The sequence below is a fragment of the Peromyscus maniculatus genome, chromosome 2 (assembly GCF_049852395.1).
Source record: "Peromyscus maniculatus bairdii isolate BWxNUB_F1_BW_parent chromosome 2, HU_Pman_BW_mat_3.1, whole genome shotgun sequence".
Taxonomy (NCBI): Eukaryota; Metazoa; Chordata; class Mammalia; order Rodentia; family Cricetidae; genus Peromyscus; species Peromyscus maniculatus.
In genome coordinates, this window is record NC_134853.1 from 162,521,907 (window position 1) to 162,532,704 (window position 10,798).

At 45.5% G+C, this 10,798-nt stretch overlaps 1 pseudogene; it reads left to right on the forward strand.

Moving 5' to 3' along the window:
- The first annotated feature begins 5,268 nt into the window (after window positions 1-5,268).
- LOC143271703 (crooked neck-like protein 1 pseudogene) lies at window positions 5,269-7,343 on the forward strand (annotated as a pseudogene).
- Window positions 7,344-10,798: the final 3,455 nt, after the last annotated feature.

Sequence of the window (10,798 nt, forward strand, 5' to 3'; positions counted from 1 at the left end):
CCTGTGAAAAAAGAAACTGACCATTGAAAGTCATCCTCTGAAGGCAGGCATGGGGGCAAGTGTCTTTAATCCCAGCACATGGGAGGCAGGTGCATGTGGATTTCTGGGAGTTTGTAGCTGGCCTGGTGTACATAATGAGTTCCAGGATGGCCAGAGCTGTGTATGAGACCACATCTCAGAGAGGGGAGAGAGAGAGAGAGAGAGAGAGAGAGAGAGAGAGAGAGAGAGAGAGAGAGAGAGAGAGACAGAGACAGAGAGACAGAGACAGAGACAGAGAGAGACAGAGAGAGACAGAGACACAGAGAGAGACAGAGAGAGACAGAGAGACTGAGAGAGACAGAGACAGACAGAGAGAGACTGAGGGAGGGAGTGAGTATCTTCTGACCTCCACATTGTTACAATGGCACAGAGGGGCCTACAAACAGACTCCCATACATATTCAATGATCATAAATCAAAGGCATATCCAGATTACATGTGGGGTGTGTATGTAGATGTAAAAGACAGCAAGTGTTCCCAGAATACAGAAAAAGAAATGGTGGTGTCAGGATAATCTGGAACTGTTCCAAGAGTTTCAGGGTGCTGAAATCAAATGCTGGTCCCCAGAAAGAACAGCAAGCCCCGTTAACACCTGAGCCATCTCTCCAAGAGAATCTCTCTCTAGCTCTTTGACTGGGGTTTCATGAAGCTGAAGTGTATAAAATGCCCCAGAACAGGGAATTTTGGGTCATTGTTCACTCTGAAAGTTCTAGGATGCAGAAGGTGTGAAACAAGGGGGGCACGAGAATATGCAAACCCGATTAGCATAATGAACAACTATGAAACTGTCCATGAAAGCGACTCAGTAAATTAAAAGAATACAATGCCCTCTCATGCAAAAGGGTTTTCTGGAATCCTATGGGAAACTGTAATGCTAAGGGTGGTGGGGGAAATAATATCCAGCTCCTCAAGCCTTCCAAAGCAAGAAAAAGACAGATCACAGCTCAACGGTGAGAATGCTGTATGCCCAACACCAGTTCAGAGCTCCAAAAACTTACTGTTCAAGAAAGGAACGTATATACGTAAATTACAAATCTTTATGTAGGAAGGACAACCAAAAGACAGAGGCCAAACCAAGACAGAGGCATGGAGCCTGCCTCATCCATTCCATTATGCTCCTTGTAACATCCTCTCTCTTTATCTCCTTCCCTGTGTCTATGGTCTCTCAGACACTGATGGTGCTGGGATGAAATCCCTACCATTTTCCTATCTCTCTTCCTGTCTGAGGTTGGGTCTGCACTCTTGACCTTCATTAGAAAATGAGCCCCTGGTTCTCCCTGTCAAAGCTTCACTCCCTCTAATCTGAACTAATGGAGCAGTCTTGTTTCCCAAGTACATCCAAAATCCCTTGAATACACATGATCTGTGTCTCCGATGAGTCACTTGAATCCTGGCTTTCATTTTTCAGAGCCCAGCTGTGACCTCTCCTTATTGATTGCAAACAGGAGCCTAGTTTGAACTTCAGGTTGTAGACACGGAATCCATGAAAATCCAGACACCTCTTAGCAACAAAGTAGATCCATTTGGGCTGCCTTATAGCCCCGAGTGTTTCCATGAGCTTAGAGCAATGTGGCAGGTCTGTCTGGCAGGACGTCACCAATGTTATTATCATAGATGTCCTCAGAGGCAGGGTACATCTCTAGGGTCTGATGTCCCAGGTCAGAAGTGTGCTACTGTAGCTTCTTTAGGTTTCACAGGACAGGAAGTTCTTCACGAATTTGACCTAGGAGCCTTCTCAGGGAGGAGGACACTGATTTGGTAGTGTCTGTGATCATAGAGCCCTTCAAGTCTAATCTCAGCAGTGTAGCTACCAGTCTTTCTGTCTGTCTTCCAGAGTGAATGGCTTAAATGTCAAATACTGACACCCTCTCGACCTGTATTCCCCCTCTTATGGGATGATGCACCGCAGGTTGTGTCTCGCTAATGACATCTGGAGAGCAGACAGACCCCATCCTGTCTTCCAGCCTGTATGTTGTAGAAATTGTGGTGGGCATCCCAGAAATGGAGCACTTGTTGTGTCCAGTTCTTGTGGGTTAAACAGAAAGATTCCAATGTCTGGAACTAAATTTATAATCTCATTTGACCCCTTCGTTAGTTAGGGTTTTTCTTGCTGCAACAAAACACAATGGCCAAAAAGCAAGTTGGGGAGGAAAAAACGTTTATTTGACTTACCCTTCAGCATTACTGTTCATCACTGAAGGAGGTCAGGACAGGAACTCAAAACAAGGCAGCGTCCTGGAAGCAGGAGTCAATTCAGAGGCCATGGAGGGGAGCTGCTCACTGGCTTGCTTCTGCTGGCTTGTTCAGCCCATCTTCTTATAGAATTCAGGACCAGCAGCCCAGGGGTGCCACCATCCACCATTGGGCTGAGGCCTCCCCCATTGATCACTAATTGAGAAAATGCCTTTCAGCTGGATCTCATAGAGGCATTTCCTCAACTGAGGCTCGTTCCTCAGAAGACTCTAACTTGAGCCAAATTGACACACAAAACCAGCCTGTACAACCCTACATCTCATTTTCCCTTCATTCCATTATTTGAACCCAGTCTCTTTCCATTTCTAGTGACTGGGGAAAGAGGAACAGCCTCATCACATATGGACTGCGTCTGTTTGTTCTGTCCAGAAAAGAACACCAAGGAGTCTGAATCCATAAGCAAAAGCAGAGAGCCTGTATTCAAGCAAGCTGGAGCTTGGACCCTCTTTGTGTAGGATACAGCAGTACTGTCAAAGAGTGCCGAGCCTGGGCGGGACCACCTTTTGTTTTTGTTTTGATGATGGTAGAGGTTGGGGGTGAGATGATTTCCAAGGTTCAGGACCCCAATTGGCTGACAGTTGTCTAGGGGTTCAGGTGTGTGCTGGGAATGTTTGGATGGTCAGGTATTTCCCCTTAGCTGTTGGCCCTCCCTAGGTAGGGTCAGCTTATTGCTTTTTCTGGGGACTGGGTAGTACCTGCCAGTAAGCCTATCATGGCAGCTGTGTCTTGGCCCCTAAGCATGTGGTCAACGTGTCTGGGGCCTCCCACACTGTTCTCGTCTGTGCTGTCCTTTCTATTGTCTCACCTCTCCAAGATGGAGGCCTCAGAAACCTCTGATTCACTTTGGAGCACATTCTGAACTCTGTAGTCACTTCTTTCCATCCACATGTTTTCTTTCCCTTCATACCTTGGTCTTACCTGTGTCAAGCTCTCTGTTGAATCCAAAATCTAGCCCACCCAGCACATTGTGAAAGGGGTTAAAAATCTCCCACTCTCACAACTGAATTTAGATTTCAGTTCTCTGAGAGAGGGAAACCAGGTGCCTCTCTCAAAAAAGGGCCTTTGATTCACAGACAAGGGAGAGAAGAAACACAGGCCTAAGTCAGCTTCACCATGTGTCAAGGACAAATCCTGCAGCTCCCCTTCCAGCTCCCCTTCCGAGTCACGGGCAGATTTGCCCAAGCTTGTGCAAGTGTGTCCAAAAAGGAGAAGACTAAATCTCAGCCAGTTACAAGTTACCAGTGTAACTGCTGGCTTGCTTAACCAATTATGTATGAGATGACCTAACTGTCCCTGAAACTCCCCGTAGCTGTCCTTCAAAGGAGCCTGCACCCTCTCCTCAGGGTCGACCTCACATGCATGCTGGAATATTCATTAAGACACGGTCTTGGCTTTTAGGTACCATTCGAGTCTGGGGTCCTAAACACCATTTTGCCTTGCAAAGTTCAGTGGTCACCTTCCAATGGGTCCTACATGTCCAGTCGACACAACATTTTTTTTTCTAAAGCAGTCCAGGCAAGAACAGTTTCTTGCCCAAATGGCTATTTTTGCCAAGAAGAAGATCAACTCCACATGGAATGTCTTTGACGCCCATCCTCTCTTTGAAGTAAATTGGTGCTGACAGGAGCAGACATCTCACTGTCCAGAAAGTCCAAGTTTTTAAATCAGTTTAAATTCCATATTCTGTAGGTCTTTGAAGGGTTTGAAGATTACCTATCTGATTGAATTATGTCTATGTATACCCTGAAAACTTAACATGCCCCTAAGTTTGACTCTCATAGAAGACTAATTATTCATCTGTAGTTCTCAATGATCCATTACAATTTAAATGAGTTTCATAAACTGAATACCTCAAAAGAGAGCAGAAATATACATACAGTATAACAAAATTAACTTTAAATTTGTATCAATAAACTAAAATCTACAGCAGTGGAAAAGATTTTACACTAATTGTTGCTCTTTAAAAGCAGATACATTAATCTACCCTTTCATCCAAGCATATCGATATCCTATATTCCATATCATATCCCCCTTTATTTGTTTTTGAATCTTTTCCTTTTCTGTTTCATTAAAAGGAAAGTTTTAACTTGTTTATTGCTTGTATATAGTGTGTATAGTTATTGTATATAGTTTTTCTTATATTAGTTTTAACTTTTTAAATTATTTTTTTATTTTCACTAGACAAAACAGGGGAAATGTGGTGATACTCTGTTTGTGCCAAAATGAGGTGATATTTTATTTGTACGTTAATCAATAAGGCAAGTCTGGAGATCAAGGGGAAAAAGGCCAGCCATTTTTAAGGAAACACAGAAGTCAAGCGGTGGTAGCACACGCCTTTAATCCGAACACACGTCAGGCAGAGTCTCTGTGTGTTCAAGGACACACTAGGGAACGGCCAAGTGTAGTGAGACACGCCTTTAATCCCGGGACCCACCACAGAGACCTGAGGTCTGTGCAGACAGGCGGTGACAAGGAAGTGAGGTAGCTGGGCTAAGAGCCAATGAGAGGGCAGAACAGCAAGGCAATCCAAACTTAGGCAATAAAACCTAGGTAGACGGGAAGTCAGGGCATTTTGGAAGGTGCAGAGCTGGTGAGGTAAGGTAGCTGGTGGCTCCCCGCATTTCCCTGGTCTCTAAGGCTCTCATCCGTATATTTGGCTCTTTTTTAAAAAAAAAAAAAATTAATAAGACCGTTTAGAAATTCGTTTCCAGGGCCAGGTGTGACTCTAAGCTCCTCGACAGAGTCTTCTCTGCTTCCTCTGAAGCTTTTACAACCGGTTACTGCTCACCAGGCTGGTCTCAAACTCAGAGATCCTCTTGCCTCTGCCTTCCGAGTGCTGGGATTAAAGGCGTGGGCCTCTGTTGGGGGAATCTAGTTTGTCCCGGGCCAGCTCTCTGGTGTTGGCTGGTTTTTGAAGCCCATTTCTGAGGTCCCGCGGTGTGGTGTGTGTGCATGTTGGTGTCGGGGGTTACTCCGGTTCAGCGGCCCCAGACATGGCGTCCTCTACAGCGGCAGGGAAACAGCGGATTCCCAAAGTGGCCAAGGTGAAAAACAAAGCGCCAGCTGAGGTACAGCTAACTGCAGAGCAGCTCTTAAGAGAGGCTAAAGAGAGAGAACTCGAGCTCCTTCCATCCCCGCCTCAGCAGAAGATCACAGATGAAGAGGAGCTCAATGATTACAAACTTGGGAAGAGGAAGACTTTTGAAGAGAACATAAGAAAAAACAGGACTGTGATTAGTAACTGGATCAAATATGCCCAGTGGGAAGAAAGTCTCAAGGAAATCCCAAGGGCTAGGTCCATATACGAGCGTGCCTTGGATGTAGACTATGGGAGTATTCCACTCTGGCTGAGGTATGGAGAAATGGAAATGAAGAACCGCCAGGTGAACCATACCCGGAATATCTGGGAGCGAGCCCTAACAACTCTGCCCCGAGTCAGTGAGTTCTGGCACAGGTACACATCCATGGAGGAGATGTTGGGCAATGTCGCCGGTGCCCGTCAAGTGTTTGAGCGCTGGATGGAATGGCGGCCTGAGGAGCAGGCCTGGCACTCCTACATCAGCTTCAAGCTGAGACACAAAGAGGTGGAGTGGGCCCGTACCCTTTAAGAACGCTTTGTGCTCGTGCACCCTGCTGTGAAGAACTGGGTCAAGTATGCCCGATTCGAAGAGAAGCATGCTTCTTTTGCCCATGCGCGGCAAGTCTACGAGAGAGCAGTGGAGTTCTTTGGAGAGGAGCATGTGGACGCACACCTGTATGCCGCCTTTGCCAAATTCGAGGAAAACCAGAAAGAATTGGAAAGGGTACGAGTTATCTACAAATATGCCCTGGCTAGAATTTCAAAACCAGGGGCGCAAGAACTCTGGAAAAACTATACCGTCTTTGGGAAGAAGTTTGGGGACCGCAGGGCTGTTGAAGATATCATCGTGAGCAAACGAAGATGCCAATATGAAGAAGAAGTGAAGGCTAATCCATACAATTACGATGCCTGGTTTGATTACTTGTGCTTGGAGGAAAGTGAGGCGGAGGCCGACACAGTGCGGGAAGTCTATGAGAGGGCTATTGCCAAGGTGCCGCCCATCCAGGAGAAGAGGCATTGGAAGCGCTACATCTACTTCTGGATCAACTATGCATTCTACGAAGAGCTGGCAGCCAAGGATCCTGAGAGGACAAGACAGGTCTATCAAGCCTCTTTGGCACTAATTCCTCACAAAAAGTTCACCTTTGCCAAAATGTGGTTATATTACGCACAGTTTGAAATACGGCACAAAAATCTGCCACTGGCCAGAAGAGCTTTGGGGACTTCCATAGGCAAATGCCCAAAGAACAAGTTATTCAAAGGCTATATAGAACTGGAACTACAGCTTCGAGAATTTGACAGATGCCGAAAGATTTATGAGAAGTTCTTGGAATTTGGACCTGAAAGTTGTACCTCATGGATTAAGTTTGCAGAATTAGAGACAATCCTTGGTGATATCGATAGAGCCCGGGCCATCTACGAATTAGCCATCAGCCAGCCAAGCTTAGACATGCCAGAGGTCCTTTGGACATCCTATATCGATTTTGAGACTGAGCAGGAAGAAACGGAAAGGGTACGAAAACTTTACCGAAAACTGCTTCAGCGAACACAGGATGTCAAGGTATGGATCAGTTTGGCTCGCTTTGAGTTATCCTCAGGCAAAGAAGCAGGTGTGACTAAATGCAGACAGATTTATCAAGAGGCGAACAGAACCATGAGAAAGCGTGAAGAGAAAGAAGAGAGACTTAAGTTGCTGGAATCCTGGCGAGGGTTTGAAGATGAATTTGGAACAGTATCAGACAAGGAAAGAGTAGACAAACTCATGCCAGAAAAGGTCAAGAAGAGGAGAAAGGTCCAGGCCCAAGATGGGTCTGATGCCGGCTGGGAAGAATACCATGATTACATCTTTCCAGAGGATGCTGCCAACCAGCCGAACCTCAAGTTTCTGGCAATGGCCAAGCTTTGGAAGAAACGGCAACAAGAAAAAGAAGCTGCCCAATAGGATCCAGATAAGGACATTGGTGAGAGTGAATCCTCATCTTTGTAAATGTTGGAAAATTTTTTTAAATAGAAATGAATCGTTTAGAACTTTGATTTCTGAACTTATTTACATATTTACACAGTAAGGAGTGATCTTTGATAGCTACCTTTCTAATTACTTTTTAACAACACTTTGTCGATAGTGTTTAAATGTCTATAGAATACCTTAGGTTCTTCTGTTCACCCCTCCTGCTCCTAGCCTACATGAAAATGAGTTTTCTATGGCCTGTGGACTCACATGCCCATCAGTGTATGACAGATAATTTATAAGCCATGACATTTCCCTACAATGAGACAATGTTTAGACATCAAAGTGAAGTGATGATACACACTGGTACAAGGCTAAACTCTGATTACAGTATAGAAAGCGAGAGAAACAGATCGACCAAGTTGTGCATTGTGATTCCGTGTACAGTAACAGTCCAGAAGAGGCAGATCCCAAGAGAGTGGATTATGCTTGTCAGGACTAGGGAGTGAGGGGAGAGGGAAAGAGTGCTTCGAGGAAGATCCCTTTTCGGGAAGAGGACCGACCATATTTCACAACTGGAGGGAGGCGATTGTACACTATCGTGAATGTACAGAATGTGACTGACTGTTTATGTTTAAAATGCTATGTGGTTATTTTGTATTTAAAAATAAATTTTATCCTGTTAATACAATGACCTGTGTAGTATATGCTCACTCCTTTGGCTTCTGTGGATTTTCCAGACACTGGGTTCGTTTCCTTTTTCTTTGACTTTTGATTTTAGGTTTGACCATGGAGCCCTGGCTAAGGTTGAATTCTAGTACTCCTAGCTGAGGAGTGTTGGTGGTGCTCTCCCAAGTCCAGCTCCACCCAGACATTCTGATGCATGGTCCCCCAGTCAGCTCCTATAGTTCCCACACTGTCTGAGATTAGAGAGGAGCTCCCAGCACTCAGACTATTCTTATTCAGTACTTCAGACACCAGCTTGGCTTCCGTCTTGGGATCTTTCTTTCCATCCTTTCTTTGGGTACCATTCCATGGTGCTAAAGACAGCATCAAGGGCTTCCCATATGCTTGGCAGGAGCTCTTCTGCCACGTGCGGTCATGCACACCATTTATTCGAGCACCCAGGAGGCACAGTACCTAGATGTCCTGTGGTCGAGTTCATTCTAGTCTACATAAAGGGTATCACATCAAACACACACACACACACACACACACACACACACACACACAAACAAACAAACAAAACAATAGAACTTCCACTTCCTCAGAGAGACAGCCACAAAGCTCACTTTTACTCCTTAGCATCCTTCACCCTGACATACAGATTGGACTTTCTTCCCATGCCTGTGGGGAGAGGGAAAGGTTCCTTTAATCATTGCTGCATGCATGCCCCAGGAGCAGTTCCACACACCTGGAAGCCCTCTTCCAGAGAGGCTCAGCATTGATCCCAGATTCTCTAGCTGGAATTCTCTTATTCCAGAAGCTGCTGTCCTGCCCTGTGACACCATTCTCACTATAGCCCAAACTTGCCTGGACCTCCCAATTTTGTCCCAGCTGGCCTGGAGTACCTGATCCAGTTGGCTTCACCTTACAAGCCTACACAATCATACTCATCTCAAATCCAAATGTCAACATTGCTTTTATTTCCATTTTTCCGTATCTCACCCAAACAAATAGTTAATAGTTTTCATCTAGAGAATATAAAGGAATGTTTATTGTGTCACCTGGGCTGGTCTTAGCCCTGGATATTAGCAGAGGATGGACTAGATTCCTTAGGGGTCACTGAATCACCATCTATGGACCAGACGGCAAGACACTGAATCCAGCAAGTGAGTGCAGCCTCCATCACTGTAGAGGGCTTCAGTGACTCCTCTGAGACTCTGCCTCAAATGGACCATTTGAGTCACAGGTCCTCTAATCCACCACTGACTTCCAGTCCCAAGGAGGAGGGATCAGTGATCTCAATCCCCACCATGCTCATCCACATGGAGTTCCAGATGGTCCATGGAATGGATAGCATCAAATGTACCATCATTAAGCAATGAATGTCAGGGATATAGAAAATCCAGGAGTACGTTGATGACCCACTCCATGAGCTGGGACTGAGTATTACTGACATGTGGCCACAGCATTCAGAGTGTTGGCTGGGAAAGGCTTCACTTAATCTTGAGCTTAGACAGACAGTCAGTTTGTGGAACACTGTGGTGGCTCAATGCATGAGAGTTTGCTACATCAACCGAAAACCTTAGTGGGATGTCCAGAATCTCCTGTGGAAAAAGAAACAGACCATTGAAAGTCATCCTCTGAAGGCAGGCATGGTGACAAGTGTCTTTAATCACAGCACAAGGGAGGCAGGGGCATGTGGATTTCTGGGAGTTTGTAGCTGGCCAGGTATACATAATGAGTTCTAGGATGGCCAGAGCTGTGTATGAGACCACATCTCAGAGTGGGGAGAGAGAGAGAGAGAGAGAGAGAGAGAGAGAGAGAGAGAGAGAGAGAGAGAGAGAGAGAGAGAGAGACTGAGGGAGGGAGGGAGTATCTTCTGACCTCCACATTGTTACAATGGCACAGATGGGCCTACATACAGACTCCCATACACACTCAATGATAATAAATCAAAGGCATATCCAGATTACATGTGGGGTGTGTATGTAGATGTAAAAGACAGCAAGTGCTCCCAGAATACAGAAAAAGAAAGGGTGGTGTCAGGATAATCTGGAACTGTTCCAAGAGTTTCAGTGTGCTGAAATCAAACGCTGGTCCCCAGAAAGAACAGCAAGCCCAGTTAACACCTGAGCCATCTCTCCAAGAGAATCTCTCTCTAGCTCTTTGACTGGGGTTTCATGAAGCTGAAGTGTATAAAATGCCCAAGAACAGGGAATTTTGGGTCATTGTTCACTCTGAAAGTTCTAGGATGCAGAAGGTGTGAAACAAGGGGGGCACGAGAATATGCAAACCCGATTAGCATAATGAACAACTATGAAACTGTCCATGAAAGCGACTCAGTAAATTCAAAGAATACAATGCCCTCTCATGCAAAAGGGTTTTCTGGAATCCTATGGGAAACTGTAATGCTAAGGGTGGTGGGGGAAATAATATCCAGCTCCTCAAGCCTTCCAAAGCAAGAAAAAGACAGATCACAGCTCAACGGTGAGAATGCTGTATGCCCAACACCAGTTCAGAGCTCCAAAAACTTACTGTTCAAGAAAGGAACGTATATACGTAAATTACAAATCTTTATGTAGGATGGACAACCAAAAGGCAGATGCCAAACCAAGACAGAGGCATGGAGCCTGCCTCATCCATTCCATTATGCTCCTTGTAACATCTTCTCTCTTTATCTCCTTCCCTGTGTCTATGGTCTCTCAGACACAGATGGTGCCGGGATGAAAACCCTACCATTTTCCTATCTCTCTTCCTGTCTGAGGTTGGGTCTGCACTCTTGACCTTCATTAGAAAATGAGCCCCTGGTTCTCC